Here is an 18,733-nt window from a genome sequence, read left to right as displayed (position 1 = left end):
AGATCCTTACCACGTCACCCTTTTTTATGATAAGGAAGAAGACGACACCTATATGGAACAATTTGAGAGTGATCTCGAGGGAGAAACTTGGAAGGTAAAAACACACAATATTTACATTGGACCAGAAGGTGTCGCCGCGGCTGTCAAATTAACGGATGAACAATTGCCCTGGTATAATGTGGGAGAGGATTCAGCCCCTCACATTACTTTGGCGGTCCATGTCGATCATGAGGCACGAGAACTAGGGCCAATGGTCAAGCGGGCGCTGGACAACTCTTGGTGGCAACGTACGCAAATTCCAAATGTTTGGTATGCTCCTAAATGTAAAATTTATCGTATACTCTGTTGGTCTAACGATGCTGTGATTTTAGAACATAAAGAAATTTCCAGAACACATGGCAGGGAGAAAACAGATCATCCAGACGTGGTGGCTGAACTCCCCAAACTGCCGGACACATTGTGGTCCAGAGGGCCAACGGATGTGGGTTTAGCTTCCTGTTCGCCTGTTCTTTTCGAGCTGAAGTCGAATGCACCCATCAATAAACCACAGTGCAGGCACAAACCGGAAGCTGACGCAGGTATTGCAGAAACCATTGAAGGGCTGTTGCAGGTAGGGGTGTTAGAACCATCACACTCATACTGGAACACACCTATTTTACCAGTTGAGAAGCAGGGCACGGGGAAATACAGAATGGCACATGACTTGAGAGCTATTAATGCCATACTGCGCACTGAAACGGTTCCTGTGCCTAACCCATACACAGCTCTCACTGCAATTACATGGGACCAGAAATGGTTCACGTGCATTGATTTGGCTAACGCATTCTTTTGTCTTCCACTGCACGAGTCACTCAGAGACATTTTTTCATTCACATACAGAGGCAGACAGTTCAGATACACACGGTTGCCACAGGGCTTTGCACTGTCACCAGGCATTTTCAATCAGGTGCTGAAAGAAGCCCTGTCACCATGTCAACTGCCTGAGGGCTGCACACTAATCCAGTATGTTGATGACCTCCTAATTGCAGCTCCTTCCGTGGCGGCGTGTACGGCAGCCTCGCTCGCAGTGTTGAACCGACTGGCAGAATGCGGCTTCAAGGTCAGTAAGGAAAAACTGCAGCTGGTCCGACCGGAGGTAACTTTTCTGGGCCGGGTGATTACACACAGATCCGTGGGGTTAATGAACACACACAGAGACCAAATTCTCACACATCCCAAACCGCGAACTGTGAAAGAATTGCTTTCTTTTCTAGGTTTGACAGGTTACAGCAGACAGTTCATTCCGAACTACGCAGGTAAAACCGCCCCTTTAAGGGACCTGATTAAGAAAGTCGGCGCTCGAAACCTGAAGGCTGAGTTGTCTTGGACGCCGGCTACAGAGTCCGCGTTCATTTCGTTGAAGCAGGATTTGTCGAGAGCCACTGATTTGGCCACACCAAATTACGATGAATCATTCTATCTGGATGTTTCTGAAACAAATGACATTGTAAATGGTGTATTGTTTCAGAAAAAAGGGGGGAGTAGAGAGGTGCTCATGTATGTCAGCATAAAAATGGGCCCAATAGAAGCAAGACACCCAACATGCACACGGCATGCAGCAGGGGTCGCAAAAATCATCCAGAAAACAGCACACATAGTAAGGGAACACCCACTGAAAGTGCTCACCACCCACAGTGTAGTGGCTTATGTGAATTCACAGGCGTTCACAATGACCCCACTGAAACAACAGAGGTTGAGCAAAATTCTAGATGCACCTAATCTGACATTCACACATGAAGGGATTAACATGGCAGACTTAATGGGGTCAGGGGAACCACATGACTGTGTGAAAAGAGCTCAGGTTGAAGAGAAAGTGAGAGAGGATCTAAAAGCAGAACCCATAGCAGGAGCAGAGGAGTGGTTCACAGATGGATGCTGCCACAGAGATGAAGAGGGACTTAAAGCAGGGTATGCTGTAGTTCGCAGAGTAGGACAGGAGTACCAGGTAATAGAGGCAGGAAGGATTGAGGGACAGCAGTCAGCCCAGAGAGCTGAAGTGATAGCCCTGATCCGAGCTCTGCGGTTGGCCAAGAACCTGAAAGTGAACATTTACACGGACTCAGCATATGCGTTTGGAGCCACACATGTGGAACTGGCTCAGTGGAAGAGAGCTGGATACAGAACCGCGACCAACGCACCTATCTGCCACAAAAAGGAGATGGAGGAACTGGAGAAGGCCCTAGAGGATCCAGATGAGGTAAGTATTGTAAAATGCAAAGGACATTCACAGGGAGACAACCCGGTGGCAAGAGGAAACCGGACAGCTGATGAAGCTGCAAAAAAGGCCGCAGGCTACAAAGGACAGAGACAAATGGTGCAGGTAACGGCAGAAGAGGAGGTGAGCACCAACACCTTGGAGGAGGTCAGACAGGCTCAGAAGGAAGCAGCCCCAGAGGAAAAGGGGGTGTGGCAGGCTAAAGGAGCCTGGCAGGAGGAAGGTCTGTGGAGGAGCCCGGACGGGCGTCCAGTCCTAACGACCAAAATGGCAAAGCAAAAGGTAAGTGAAGCTCACGGACTGGGCCACGTGGGTATAAAACAAATGGAGAAAAACTTGTGTCGGTGGTGGCACCCGGAATTAAGGAACATGGTACAGGAGAAGGCCAGAACATGTCTAATCTGTGGAGCACACAATCCCAAACCAGCAGTGAAACCAGAGCCGGGTAAGTTTTTGATGCCTGAGAGACCAGGAGAGGAGATTGTTATTGATTTCACTGACATGATTGAGACAGGCCCCGGTGGTGTGAGGTATTTGTTGGTGTGTGTTGATGCCTTGACCGGCTGGCCCGAGGCTTGGCCAACCCGGAAGGAAGACGCGAAAAGTGTAATAAAGTGTTTGATTAATCATTACATTCCGCGACACGGGTTTCCCCAAAGGATTAGATCAGATAATGGCACACACTTCAAAAACCAGGATCTGCAAGAGGTAGAGAGAATGTTGGGAGTGCAGCACAAATTTGGGACAGTGTATCATCCCCAGTCTCAAGGAAAAGTAGAAAGAATGAATCTGAACTTGAAAAATAAGATAGCTAAAATATGCGCACAAACAGGGTTAAATTGGGTAGCTGCACTCCCCATTGATTTGATGACCATACGATGTTCTGTGAATCAGTCAACAGGCTTTACCCCGTACGAGTTGCTGACCGGGAGACAGTTTCCAGCCCCTTGGACAGTGGTCTCGGCGGAGCAGCCCCAGAAAAGGAACAGGTCTCACGCTGAATATTTTAACGAGTTGAAAGCCCTTGTGTCCAGTTTCACAAAACAGGTGACGTGTGAGAACCCCAGAGAGAAAGGAGAGGTCCCTGACGCCAAGGCGGTGTGGCTAAAGGTCATCAAACGCAAGTGGAAGGAACCCCGGTGGACCGGTCCATACGAGGTGACAGCCCGGACGGCTACAGCGGTCCAGCTGAGAGGAAAAGGCGACACCTGGTTCCATTGGACGCAGTGTGCAGCAGCAGACAAGAGCCTAGTGGACGAGGATCCGACTCCGCCGGACACGGGGGGCAACGAATCTAAGAGGCAAAATAAATCCTCTCCCCTGTGCAACGGGCCGACTGGTAGTCTACCCAGAAGGCCGAAGACAGAAGAACCGCTGAGGAGGAGATCGCCGCGCCTGCAGAAAGGAGGGACCACAAACTGAGTGGCCAGAAAAGGGGGGCTGAAAGAAGAGAAAAAGCAAGCAACAAAGAGACAAAGGAAAATAACGCTTGGCATTCTTTTTATTTTTAATCTTTAAATACACGCTGAAAATGCCACGCCGTGAATCAGAACCTTATGAAGAGAGGGCACAAATTAAAATATTACTTGTTATTGTGAGTTTGATGTCTGTGATGATATTAATTATGGCCGTATGTTTGCTCGTTCATACTTTGCAGAAAAACCCAAGTGAACTGTCCGGACCCGGAGGCCAGCCCACTCCAGCACCACAAGAGGGATCGTTCACCGAAACGGGGCCGAGGGTGAGAACAAAGCGTGAGATCTCGGTCACAAAGGATGGGTGTCTCAGCAGATATAAGGGGCTAGAGTTGGACTACGTTAAAGGGTCCACAAGTGCATATACGTTTGACTTATGTGAAGTGATTGATTGCGAAGGGGCAAACAGCAGCTGGAGGGGATATGATGTGTGGATTTGTAGCCACCCTGACATATGTCCGCGGGGAGGGAGCCCTCACTCCAGCCGGGGAAGTCACGCTGTGCTGGGGTCTTATACTGCAGGGCAGTGGTGTATTCCTGGTTGGGGGAATGTGGTAGGATGGACCGGAGTAGGGTGGCAGCCGCAAGTGCCTGAAGGGTTAAAAGGGATAGCAATTCAGAGGGATTTTTCCACTTTTCAGAACCCCATCACCCTTTCCCTGGGTCCCTGGAACGCTCTCCCTAGGTCAGATAGTCTGGGAGGTGTGTTCTACCTGGTAATCGGGGTAGATATGTTAGGAACAGATCCAACAGGGGTAATTAGAATAAACCTTGTCGACCCAAAACCCAAGCCAATAGGAAACGAGTCATCTACCGCAGCACCAGAGGAACGGGAACCAAAAGCCAGGCGAGTCCTCACGGTAGATTATACGAGGTTAAAACCGAAGGATTTGATAGAACGCGCTACCGGGTTCAGTGACAGCAATCTGTGGCTGGACTGGATGGCACAAAATGCCAGGGAACAGCAAGTGTCAAATTGTGTGGCTTGTGCGTCAGCTAGACCACGTTTGTTCACAGAACCTGCACCACTACATCCAGAGGATCAGTGGGGCTATGACTGTATGCTGCAACTGACTAGAGAAGCGGTGAGCACTGGAAACTGCACGATTTTGTCCAGTTTATTTCCCCCGACCGATAAACAGACGAAGGCAGGACCATTTATGCCGAAAAAAGATAATTATACGTGTTTCAAGTTCTCCACAAATCACATGAAATATAAGGTGGGAGAAATTGACCCAAGTTGGTGTTCAGTTATCAAAACGGGGAGGACTATAAACAATGTAAGTGATGCAAACATGTTAATTGGGACCTGGGCTAGAAGTGGGCTTTATTATTACTGTGGACACAAAACTCTTTTGGCTCGTGTTCCTCTGGGAAGCGTGGGGACGTGCGAAATGGTGAGGCTAGGTGCGCCACTTATGCTAATTGGAAACCGAGTAAAGGCAATCCCACAGCACAACACACGCACACTGACAGCTAGGCGCAAGAGACACGTTTTGGGAAAGAAAGGGACTGAGGGAACACATGCTTATGATCCTAGGATGGACTCGCCGACCTGGATAGACTCAATAGGAGTGCCCAGGGGAGTTCCAAATGAGTATAAGCTTGTGGATCAAATAGCAGCCGGGTTTGAAAATATTCCAATAATCGCTGCTCTCTTTCCAGTGACCCAAAACAAGAACGTGGATAGAATTAATTATGTTCACTATAATCTGCTGAGACTCTCTAACCTTACCCGAGATGGGATGGAAGGGCTAGTGGAGCAATTGGGTCCGACCTCGTTGATGGGGGTGCAGAATAGGATGGCCCTAGACATGGTGTTAGCAGAACGCCGGGGTGTATGCGCTATGTTCGGTGATCAGTGCTGTACTTTTATTCCTAACAACACGGCTCCAGATGGGTCAGTCACCCGAGCTCTAGAGGGGCTGAAAACGCTCTCTAAGACCATGCACGAACACTCGGGAATTGAGAATCCGCTGGAGGGCTGGATGACCTCGGTCTTCGGACAGTGGAAAGGGTTTGTACTTCCAATTATGCTTTCATTAGCTGTGTTGGTGGGCATTTTGGTGACCTGTGGCTGTTGTCTCATTCCTTGTGCCCGAGCTCTGTTAGAGAAGGTGATCACGAAGGCAGTGGATTCGGGAGCAGAAGCTCACATGCCCATGATGCCCTTGAGGGACATGGGAGTCGCTGTGTGGGACGAGGAGTGATGCACCTGAAAGTATGGTGACCTCTGGTCAGCCAGAGGTCAAAAGGGGGAATGAGGGGTCCGACAAAATGCTTTTGCCATTATGTAATCTGTAATTTCCACATAGTATGTTGATCAGTGTGATTTTCAATGATTGAACTGTAATAGAGATGAGCAAACATATTGGCAGATCTGAGAAGAAAGAACCTTTGTTATGAAAATGATTTTAATCTTTTATACATGATTGCATTTGAGCTTATTAAAGAGCTGTGGCTCCTGGTCAGGTGAGGGTCAGAAACTCTTGGCAGGCATTAATGATCAGCCAATACACGGTGAGGAGGACAGGAGTTCTGAAAGGAATTGCAACACACCTGCTTACATGACATACGCCTGGAGTTATGTTTATCTTTTATTACTTATATCCTTTAGAGCTAAGATTTAAGTTTGTATCATGTATCACTTATATCTTTTAAGTAAGTTTTAAGGTTCATTTATGTTCATTTTAAGTAAGTTTCCTTCATGGTTTGAGTAGCATCATTTGAGTGTGACCTTTAGTCTAGAAGTCACACATAGTTCAGCTGTGTATGAGCGCAGGCCTTATGTCTGGCTAGGACGAGAGGTGTGAGGTGAGCCGGGGTGCAGGAGAGGTCATGACACATACATAGCATACACAGCAGACACCCACACTCACGCACACACGTACACACCATAGTAGATTCACTTTAGAAGGTGAGAAGTTAAGATGTATTTTTGTTGCAAGTGCAAGTTGTGCCGGCATATTGTCAGATGGTTACTGGAAGTGCACCTGATGTTCTGGGAGATAAGAATGCGTGCATGGTGCGACACCGGGATGGAGATGAGACGTGATGTATTTTAAACTATGTAAAAGTTAACGGAACATTTTGTGGTTTGGGTTGACGTAAGCTGCACTTTCTCTCTGCTTTGCAAAAGAGGGGGCTTTGTTGTCCTACCCCTATAAAACCTTTGTCTAATTATTGTAAGTTTAGTTCAATTGCTGACTTTGCCCAGCGTTGAACTCCGCGTGCGTGTAATCAATAAATCTTCGCTTTGATCTCATCTTCTGGACCAGAGTTGTTATTTGCTTGTGAGCCCTCCGTACTCCTTTTCTCCAATTTTTGAACCTTAACACCGTAAACAGGGAGCTAAAATTAATTAAAAAATGGATGGATATAAATAAATTATCATTAAATATAAATAAAACTAAAGCAACGTTTTTTGGTAATTTAAAATATAATATAGAATTACCAATTATTATTGAAGGTGTACCAATTGATAATGTGAGTGAAAACAAATTTTTGGGAGTCGTGATTGATAACAAAATTTCATGGAAACCCCACGTCAGACACATAAAAACCAAAATTTCCAGAAGCCTCGCAGTTTTGAACAAAGTGAAACCATACCTTGATAAAGATGCACTTCGTACTCTGTACTGTACCCTGGTTCTTCCATATTTCACATATTGTGTGGAAGTGTGGGGAAACACATATAAAACTACAACTAATCCATTAGTCACAGTACAGAAACGAGCACTCCGTATTATTCACAAGGCTGGTTATCTAGATCATACTCACAAACTCTTTCTTCAGGCAAAGTTACTTAAATTCCAGGATCTGGTTAATTACAATACATCCATAATCTTATACAAAGCTTTTAATAAACTTCTACCTGCAAATTTACAAACTATATTTGAAATTCGAGAAAGGGTTTATAATGTGAGAGGCTTCGGAGAATTCAAATTACCCAGAACTCGAACAACCCACAAAGGTTTTTGTGTGTCTGTATGTGGTGTGAAAATCTGGAACAGTCTGAGTTTACAAGTGAAACAATGCAAAAATATTCATAGATTTAAATTCCTCTACAAACAGTTGGTCTGGTCACAGTATACTCAATGACGGTTTTAGTGTGCTCTGTAATGTCTGTTCTCTTTCCATTGCTGGTATGGATTCAAAAAAAAATCTATGTATCTATGTACATATATGTACATGTGTGTGTAGATATATATGTATGTATGTATGTGTGTTTGTTACTATGTAATTATTATTGCCTGTGCCCGGGGCTGTTGATGGGTTGTTTGGTTTGCAACGATGGGCGTAGCTGCGGGAAGCTTATTGTTTTTTGTTGATGAGTGAAGTATAGGGGTGGGATTTAATAAGTTTTCTTCGTCCCACTCCTTTTCAGGTAAATTTTGTTTTTTGTTCTTGTGCACTTTATGTTTAATATATGTATTTTGTTGTGCCTGAAATGAACAAATAAAAAAATAAAAATAAAAAAAAAAACCAAAAACTGGATCATAACCTTCATATTGATCAACATTAATGAGGTTCTTTGCACTGACTGTTTAAAGGTTCAATATTAGTGTTTAAAGGGTGTAATATGAGGCTAATCATGTGGATACTTTCAGCTGGACTGTGATCTATAAAGAAATGTTTTCTTTTTCTTTTTTAGGACAAAATATAAAACCTTACAGTCAATATGGACAAGAAATCAAAAAATAAAAATGTGTGACAGTGTGTCCTGACTGGAAACTGAAAGATTTGACTGTTTGTGTTTTTGTTATCTGTGTTGTTTGTATCTGTGTGTGTCCGTGTATAAGGTTTAGATGTTTGGACAGTAAACAATATGTTCAATAATTATTAAACATACAGGAGGAAACTTTAGCTTCTTTATGATTCTGGTTGACACTGAGATTTTCTTTTCCATAAATATAAATATTATAAAAGGACATTTTGAGCGTCATCTTATGTTTTTGTGTTGCTGACTGTGAAGGATTCTGATGCTGATCTTTGTCTTCATGTGTGTCATTTTTAAGTGTGAGTAGCTGAGACGTGTGTGAAGTTCAGGTGAAGAACTGTATTTGCTAAATTGTGCAGATAATTATGACTCACTGACTTTTGGTGAGTTCATTTAGTGTTAGATTTTTTTCTTCTTAAAGAAATATGGTTTTTGATAATGATCGATATTTAGAAATTGAGATTTATTTGAGCTGGTATGAAATCAAAGGTCATAAATGATTTGTTCTGATAATATTTTTTATCAACTCGGTTTAAAAAAATAGATATATTTCCAACTCTTTTTTACTTTAGCAACAATAACATTTTCACTCTATCACTCTGTGTGTGTGTGTGTGTGTGTGTGTGTGTGTCCTTAGTGAACTGTATCAGTCTCTGCAGTATCTTCCAGCTGCAGCAGTCACTTCAGTTTCTGTTCAGTCTGACTGAGGGAGGTTTTTGTACGACTGTTTTTCACTGTGTGAACACAAGCTGACTGTTGATAACATGATAACTCTGACAGTAATAAACTGCTGCATCTTCAGCCTGGACTCCACTGATGGTCAGAGTGAAGTCAGAGTTTGAGCCACTGCCTGTAAAACGAGCTGGAATCCCTGATTGTCAAGTGCTAGACCAGTAAATGAGCAGTTTAGGAACTCCTCCATCTTTCTGTTGGTACCAGGCTAAATAGTTGTTGTTATAAACATTGTAGAGATGTTAGGAATTCACGTTTTTACTGAATTCCTTCGTTCATGTTTGTAGAATTAAATATTTCATGGAAAGCATTTAGTCTGTGACTTTATGGTGGTGTACAGTGGTGGGTCACACTTACATTTACACAGTTACATTGATTCAAGTAACTTTTTGGAGTAAATTCTACTTGCTGGTGAAGATCATGTGACATAACTGAAAGCTTCACAGTGGGAATACAATCGACTTTGTGGAGAAACTGTTTTCTAAACCACTTGTTCCACTGTGTTGGTATTTGGAAAGAATGTAATACCACATATTATTTGTATGAATGCAGTTATACTCACTGTATGTATAGTACTATTAAGTGATTCATGCTGTTTGACTTATTGGAAACACATTTTTAAATTAAGCATAACATTTCATTGGTTTTGTTTGTGACGTTGTTGATCATTAAGGTTCCTGATGAGAATGTCAGTCTTAATTCTATTTTAACTGAACAGGTTACACTGCAACAGACTGACAACCTGTCCAGGCTGTACCTGCCTCATGACCCTGAACTGGATAAGCAGAAAAGAATGGATGGAATAGGATTGATGAACAGATGAAGCAACTGTTGTTGAATTTAGTTTGTATTCCATTCCAGGTTTAAAGGATATCACAGCACTGAAACTGCACATTTAAATGTATTAAATGTCCATCACTGTCTCAGGGGATTTTCCCATTTTAATGCTTTCAGACCTCAGTGCTGACTTTGATACAGTAGATGATGGTATCCTGGTATCCTTCTCTCTTACTTGGTGCATATTAATGGCATTAGGAACCATACAGGGAACCACACTGCAATATGTGGTTAACAGACTTTGGCGAAAACATGCTGAGAAACTAGTATAACTGATACAACATGATTTCCTCCAATACCATCCACCACAAACATATATTACAGTTTTATCTCAGTCGCTTTGGTGCAGTTCTCAAATCAGTGATGCTTTTCCCCAATCAAATTAGCCTCTCATTGTTTTTACACACACATACACACTGCTGTTGTTTCTACACTAATAAAGGGATTTGTTGCTTTGTTGATCCACTTGAATCTCACGAGTCTTTGAAACTGTTTTGTCAGACAGAACTCCAGATCTCTCACTTTGCTCAATAGTCAGAGATTTTGCCCCTTATTGACATAATAGCATCATATCGTTGCTGCAGATTTGCCAGCTGTGCACCTCTTTCAACCACATCCCAAAAATGCTGTCTTGAACTGAGATCTGGTGACTGTGGAGGCCATTGGAGTGCCGTGTTTTTGTTTTTTGTTCTTACAATTTTGGTCACTCTATGTGAATTATAACCTCAGTTTCCTGTTCTTCAGTGACAGGCCCTGCAGTGCAGTCTTCTACTGCTGTAGCCCATCTGCTTCAAGGTCACATGTTGTGCTTGCAGAGATGCTCTTCCTATTTGTATCAAGTGGTTGATTGAGTTACTGTTGTTACTGAGTTACTGTTGCCTTCCTATAAACTCAAAACTTTCAGACCATTCTCCTCTGGCCTTTGACATCAATGAGGTATTTTCACCTAGAAAACTACAGCTCACTGGATATTTTCTCTTTTTCAGACCGTTCCCCGTCAACCCTACAAATGGCTGTGTAAAAAAATCCCAGCAGATCAGCCTGTCTGACATCAACAACCTTGACACTTTTAATTATCTTTCTTAATGATGTTTGGGTTAATCTTCAGCAGGCTGTGTTCAACATGTCTACATGTGTAAATGCTATGAGCTGCTGACATGTGATTGGCTGATATTTGGATTAACAAACAGTTTAACAGGTGTACTTAATAACCTAATAAAAACATGCAGTATGACTTTACTGGACTATACAGTAGTTGGTGCTGTGGTCTCAGATTGTATACATTTTCTTTTCCTGACACATATAGTTTAATGAGTATTATTTTGCTTTTCTCCATTTCACCAGTTTTGTAAGGTTAAAAAAATCCCCAAAAAACATCAGATTTGATTTTTGTTTCTGAAAAAAGTTTTTAACTTTTCATTAGCTGTCACAGTCCGGGTGAGCTGCTGGTAAATTTCCACTAAGTCCATGTTCTACTGTGTCTGCCCCTGGGCAGAGCTGTCATCTCCTCACATGGAGCCAATCTGGAGCAATCTACTCAGGATATTTAAGACCAGCGTTGCCGTCTCTTCACTCCTAGTTTGTTAACTTACCCACAGTGGTAACAGGCTACTATCCTTCATGCTCCTTGCCCAAGTCTATGTACTTACCTCGTTTTTCATGTGCTACAGCTCTCTGGTCACGCCACTGCTCCACTCTTCAGCTAAGATCCCCACTCGGACACTCGGCCATACTCACTGCAGTTTCATGCTCCATCTCCTGGGAAGGATTTCAATATCACACCTGCTGCCCTCTTGCCACTGCTTCACACAGGATCATTTGGAGCTCAGGTCAGCCTATCTTAACTCTGTTCAGCTCACCTGGACCTTCACCTACTCCCCTCAAAGTACCACCAACTCCACCTGCAACATAAGCCATGCTCCTCTTTAAAATTCAACCACACCTGGAGAAGTCTGTGAACCCACTAACCCCCTTTTTCCTCTCTTCCTCTTGATCACCACGCCACCTTAGGCCACCACGCCACGTTTTCTTGTCATGAATCCCACGTCAAGTATAACTTTGTGTTTTTGTGCCAAATAAAGATTTGTGTAAAGCAAACTCAACCGTCTCCACATGTGGTCCAGCACTTGAGTCCAGTTTCATACAGGCCTTTGGCCCCTTGTGACATTAGGCCTAGATTTTTTGCAGTACTCTTACCTGTGAAGCAGCAGCAGAGGAGAGTCCAGATGAGGACGCAGATCAAAGTCATGTTTTTGATGAGGAGGATTTCTGTGGCTTCTGTTGTGATGAAGGACAGCTGTCAGTCATCCAGTGTTCAACTCTCAGGACTATAAACTCTCCCAGAGCACTGGAGCATGGTGCTGCTGATGCAAAGTGCCTCTCTATGGAAATGATCAGACTGACTCCAGCAGGGACTTGGGTCAAATAGTTGATGCTGTTTATCAATTAATCAGTCAGTTTTTCATATTATTCACTGTAAAATACTTTAAAAAGATGAATATTTTTGAAAGAATATTTCCTCTGTGTGTCATGGTCTGGGTGAGCTTTATTTTTTTCCCTACGCCCTCTCTGTGTTCCCTGGTATCCGCCCTGCGCTGAGCCCTCATCATGCCACTTGCTCAGCTCACCTGTTCCTGATCCACAAGCAATCAGCAGAACATATTTAAGATCAGCATCCTCATCTCTGCTTTGCCAGTTCGTCAACTAACCTCACGATGGTAACAGGCCTCTTCGGTTCATGTTCCAGGTTAGTCTTGTCAAGTCTTGTACTTACCTTATCTTGTCTGTGCTTCTAGTTGCCACATCTCACCATCATTACACTACCTACAGCTCAGGTTCTTCTGGACACAGATCTCCACAGCAAGGCTTCCATTTTTTCGCTGCACACTTCACTGCTCAGATTTGTATCATTCACCACCTCCACCTGCCTGTCCTCCTGTTACCGTCTCTTGTGGATCACTGGAAAACAAGGCTGGAATCATCCCACTCACTCACCAATCTAGGTGCTCACCTGGCCATTACCTCCCCTAGAGGTGTTTTACCCTCCACCTGGCAAGTAAGAATACCTTTCCAATATTCCTCACCTCTCCAGTCGAGCTTCCCCTGCAGTCCTCTCTAATCACACTCTCCCTCTTCCCACAGTTCTGACTCGCTTGCCTTCTTGCCAAGAGTCCCTCCTTCGTGTTGCCAGTAACTCCTGTGTTTAAGTGAGTAAACTAGTTGAAACTTTATTGTTGCCTCCCATGCTTGAATCTGCTTTTGGGTCCTAGTTCTCACAACAACCTCCAGGCTCTCATGAAAATTTGCTTTATCTTGATCAGGAGGTGAATGAATTCATCAGATTACTGGTTGGAAATATATTTTTTAATTTTTATAGACATCTTTAAGTATATGAACATTTTTTTCTTGTCTCTTAGGATACATCTACACATCATTATTTTTTTTAATTGGGCATTTCTGCAATGTTGAATTCCTCATTTTGACAAACATATCTATTGGCCGGAAAAGGCAAGAAATTATTTCAAGAGCAAACCAAAGCCATACATTATGATATAACCTCAAGTCCTGGCCAATCATGACTGTGTAGGGTGCCAGATTAGCTCAGTGGGTAAGCCAGCGACCAGATGCCCCAGTGGGGGGGAGGGCAGCATCCTGCGTTTGAGTCTGACCTGTGGCCTTTGCTGTTTGTTTTATCTGATAAGTTTGAAGTTTTGTGAATGCAGATTGGGAATTAAGTTTCATGTTTAAAGTTCTAGAATTTAAGAGTTAGTCTGTTTCTTTCAGAGAGCCGTGTCTCTCTACAGTCAAAAATACATAACTATTTAAAACAGAGTAAATTGTCCTTAATTTTAATGTTATTATCCTAAATAGTGTGTTGTTGCAGAGTTTATACTAAAAACTTTACAATGAAAAATGTTAATGGAAATTCTTGATTGTGATACTGCAGGTAGTAGAGTGAATAATGGATGTTTTGATGCTGGTTCATGTTTAAAGCTGCGATATTTCAAGTCTGTAAAAGAGTGTGTGTGTGTGTGTGTGTGTGTGTGTGTGTGTGTGTGTGTGTGTGTGTGTGTGTGTCCTCAGTGAACTGTATCAGTCTCTGCAGTATCTTCCAGCTGCAGCAGTCAGTTCAGTTTCTGTTCAGTCTGACTGAGGGAGGTTTTTGTACGACTGTTTTTCACTGTGTGAACACATACTGACTGTTAGGATTATGTTCACTCTGACAGTAATAAACTGCTGCATCTTCAGCCTGGACTCCTCTGATGGTCAGAGTGAAGTCAGAGTTTGAGCCACTGCCTGTAAAACGAGCTGGAATCCCTGAATATCGAGTGCTAGCATAGTAAATGAGCAGTTTAGGAACTCCTCCATCTTTCTGTTGGTACCAGGCTAAATAGTTGTTGTTATAAACATTCTGACTGGTCCTACACTTGATGGTCACAGTTCCTCCCACAGCAGAGCTCACTGCTCCAGGCTGAGTCACTGTGATCTGTCCTCTGGACTCTGAGGATACAGAGACAAAATCATAAAGCAGCTTCATGGTTTTGTGGGCTTCATTTCAGAGGGACAGATGTTGATAGAGGAGAGGAGTTTGATTCTCTGGACTTTACCTGTGAAGCAGCAGCAGAGGAGAGTCCAGATGAGGACGCAGATCAAAGTCATGTTTTTGATGAGGAGGATTTCTGTGGCTTCTGTTGTGATGAAGGACAGTTGTCAGTCATCCAGTGTTCAACTCTCAGGACTATAAACTCTCCCAGAGCACTGGAGCATGGTGCTGCTGATGCAAAGTGGCTCTCTATGGAAATGATCACACTGACAGAAACAGGCAAGTTAGAATAGAATAGAATAGAATTGAATGCCTTTTTTGTCAGAAACACATTATATTAGATTAATATTTCAAACATGACAAAATGCTAATCTACAGCAGCAAAATGATTGCATCTCTACAGTTTATAAATTTCTTATGCTTTCCGCCTGCACAGAGTGGATAGTCAAAAAAACTGAATCATCACAAATACATTATTTTAGATTTTTTACTTTAATTTTTTTAGTCTCACTTTATTCTTATTGTCACGGTTTGCGAGGCAAGCCACATGGTGTTATGAATGAAGGACCTGTGGTGGATTTTTGTTTGATATGTATAACTATGTAACTATATACACTATATATCTATGCGCACTGAACATATATATTTAACTTTCATGTGGAGTCTTAAGCACAAGACATTTTTGCTTCACCGAGGTTTATTAAGTTGGTACTGTAACAGGGCAGTTAATGTAGGAGGAGAGTTCTCTTGAATAATTTACTTAATAATTAATTAATTTAACGTCTTTAACGCAGCACAACCAAAACAGTAACATTGTAATAGAGATCCTGAACACATCACGATAAAATATCACCCACACACACACACACACACACACACACACACACACACACACAAACACACTTTGAACCCACACTGAAGTGTTTATTATATGTTATAAGATTGTGCCACTTGCTGTATAAGATTTAATAATTAGGATTAATGTGTGACCTTTGACCGTGTCATGACCTATTGTGATAAGCCAGAGCAAGGGGTACTCAGAGTCCTGACTGGCCTTTGGCCAAGACCTTGGCCGCTACCTGACCCCAGCAGCTGTGCTGGGCGTGTGGGAAAGTTACCCAGCAGCAGGGGGCGGCGATACTGGTCCCTATATTAGGGGACCAGAGGACGCCCCCAGGGCTCTTTTTCCTCCTGCTGCTGCTACCTGTCCGTCTCTGTGTTGCTCTGCTGTCTGTGCTTAAGGCTGTACACCCCGGGGTTTTGCTTTGCTTGCTTTCTGCTATGTAATTTTCTTGCTAAATGTCTGTATGTATTTTTCCTGCTGTTCATATGATTCAGTGTATTAAACTCTGTTCCAAGAATTCTACTCTTTTACAGAGCATCTTTTTGAGTGTCTTGGTTTTAATTGGATTTGGATCTCCACATCGTTGGTGAAGAAGGTTATCAGAATGGCTTCAAAATTTGCGACCACAGACCCAAGATGCAGGCACAGGCTGTGATGCGAGTGAGCTTTTATTCCAACAGGTGAAAACACAAACAAAAGCACGGATGGCAAGGACAGAACTAAGAAAACCTAAACTGGGAAAAATCTAACAAACAAGACTCAAAACCATACTCGCAGGATAACACGGAGGAAGAAACCCAGGGCATGATGCACAGAGAACCGCAGACGGACCGACGATGAGTACTGGAGAACCCACACTAATATACACAAAGGGAAACGAGGAAACTGCACAGAGGAGGGAGACACAGCTGAACCTAATAAGCAAGACGAGACAGGGAGGACGCAAAACTGAACACACTGACATAAGACACAGACCTTCACAATAAAACAAGAAACTCAACACACGTGCAAAGACAGAGACTAAGAGACACGAGCTTTACACAGAGACCTGACTGAACTGGAACAGAGCGAGCACGGGAACCAAACCTAGGAACTAGAAATCATAGCAAAAGACATAACCAGACTAACCTAAAGCATAAGATAATAATAATTAACACAAAACACTGGGTCACATGACCCAGGACCATGACACTTACAGCACTAGAATTATATAAGGGAAGAATTCTGGATCAGCACCATGATGAAAACTTGTGGCCGTAGTATATACAGGCCCTTCTCAAAAAATTAGCATATTGTGATAAATCTCCAAAAGTTGAATCTGTTCATCTGGACGTAGCGTTTTGTGGGAGAAACGTTTCGTCACTCATCCAAGTGACTTCTTCAGTCTCAGCTGACTGCAGGTTTCCCCAAACCTTATAAACAGTACATTTGCATAATGACTGAAACCAGCCCACTGAAGGAACAATGGGCTGTGAGGTCAGTTCCTTAATCATAATTATGCAAATTCCCATGACCATTGATCAACCACTGACCAAAACCCACTGATCAAAGAACACTGATCAATGGCCATGAGTACCATTCACAGAGAGTTGGGGAATGGCTGCAATCACAGCATTGTAAGATGGCGAAAGATGTACCCTTAGACCCCCTCCTCGATTCAGAGATGGTCTTTCTCTCTTCATGTAAATGGCCTCCTTGACTCCGCGCTCAAACCAGCGTTCCTCCCTGTCCAGGATGTGTACATTCTCATCATTGAAAGAGTGTCCACTGGCCTGTAGGTGTAAATAAACTGCAGAGTCATGGCCTGATGAGGTTGCTCTTCTGTGTTGTGCCATCCGCTTCGCTAGAGGTTGTTTGGTTTCCCCGATGTATAAATCCTGGCAATCCTCCTGGCACTTAACAGCGTACACTATGTTACTCTTGTAGAAATGTTTAGCTTATTTTATAGTTTAGACATGTAGGAATGTTTAGTTTGTTTTAGAGTTTAGAAATGTGTTAAGATAGAATGTAGAATTATGGTAGAGACACTGACACTGCCCTGGATATAAATAAAGGCCTGACTGTGTCATGAACTTAGGAGTAGATCTTAGGAGACCCTCCCCAGTTGAACTGTGAAAGTAAGACAAAGAGGAGTTTATGCTGAGTGGAAATTCCCCAGAGGATACTTGTGTGGGGGTCTCAACATTTAACTTTATAACTGTGGTCTGGAAGGGAGATGGAGTTTTATGGCCGGCAGGGAGTCACGTACGCAGAGACACACACAGTGCTTAAGCTGTTACACTCACACATTCACACGCACACTCACTCACGTGCACTCACACATACACACAGGTACGCACATACAGTCACTCACGAGCACTCACATAGACATGCGGGTACGCGCACACACAGGCACTCACGTGCTCGTGCACATAGACACAGACACAGAGTTTCCAGCACACTGTGGGGGATTTATGATGGGGTCGCCTCTATAAAGCTGCCTGGAACTAACAAAGGGGTGAAGATTGTTTCAGAGGGACACCGGCCTCGTCTTCCCTTCTAGAAGTGCATGCTTAAATGAAGATGAATAGAGATGAATAAAGATTTTGTAAAAATAACTACTGAGTTCCGGTGCCATCTCTGAAATCCTCGACGAATAAAAGACCTGGGGTAAAACTGATTTCGTAACACTCTGTTTGTGTCGGGGGACCCGATCCTTGGGGTGGACCAGTTTTTGGCGCAGCGTGTTTTGGGGTTTAAAAGCCACAGAGACCCGGTGTTTAGAAAAAATGCGTCTCAACTGTTCCGATACTCCTGACACATATGGGATCACTACAGGTTTTCACTTGGGCAGCGGTTGTCCTTCTCTCCTGGATCGGCTGGAGCTTTCTTTAGGTGCCTTTCCAGCTTTGACAAAAGTCCAGCTGGGATAACCACATTTACTCAGGGCCTTCTTGATGTGCTGTTCTTCTGCCTCCCTGGCCGCTGTGTGAGTGGGGATGGTGTTCGCTCTGTGTTGTAGCGTCCTGATGACACCCAGTTTGTGCTCCAGTGGATGATGAGAGTCAAACCTTAGATACTGATCCGTATGTGTAGGTTTACGGTACACGTCAGCCTTTAGATGTCCCCCATTACTGATGGAAATCTCACAGTCTAAGAAGGCTAACCTGCCACTTTTCATATCCTCCCTGGTGAATTTGATGTGTCGGTCCACCGAGTTAATGTGATCCGTGAAATGTAGAACGTCCTGAGATTTGATTTTCACCCAGGTGTCATCCACATATCTGAACCAATGGCTTGGTGGTGTTCCAGGGTAGGATAGCAAAGCCCTCTTTTCCACTTCTTCCAT

At 43.4% G+C, this 18,733-nt stretch overlaps 1 long non-coding RNA gene and 2 gene segments (V, D, J or C); 2 read left to right on the top strand and 1 right to left on the bottom strand.

Moving 5' to 3' along the window:
* LOC102076541 (Ig kappa chain V-V region MOPC 21-like) overlaps positions 1-18,733 on the top strand; it is an 811,057-nt gene that overhangs the window by 290,234 nt on the left and 502,090 nt on the right.
* The window catches only part of LOC102076925 (Ig kappa-b4 chain C region-like), a 489,463-nt gene that overhangs the window by 53,929 nt on the left and 416,801 nt on the right, over positions 1-18,733 (top strand).
* Positions 15,052-16,579, bottom strand: LOC112843420 (uncharacterized). Its single transcript, XR_003215740.1, has 2 exons — positions 16,037-16,579; positions 15,052-15,129 (listed from the first exon to the last, which is right to left on the bottom strand). It is a non-coding gene; the product is annotated as an uncharacterized LOC112843420 (long non-coding RNA).

The sequence above is a fragment of the Oreochromis niloticus genome, linkage group LG22 (assembly GCF_001858045.2).
Source record: "Oreochromis niloticus isolate F11D_XX linkage group LG22, O_niloticus_UMD_NMBU, whole genome shotgun sequence".
In the NCBI taxonomy this organism is placed as follows: Eukaryota; Metazoa; Chordata; class Actinopteri; order Cichliformes; family Cichlidae; genus Oreochromis; species Oreochromis niloticus.
The sequence above is the reverse complement of the archived record's forward strand: the minus strand, read 5'-3'. Positions and strand labels throughout refer to the sequence as shown.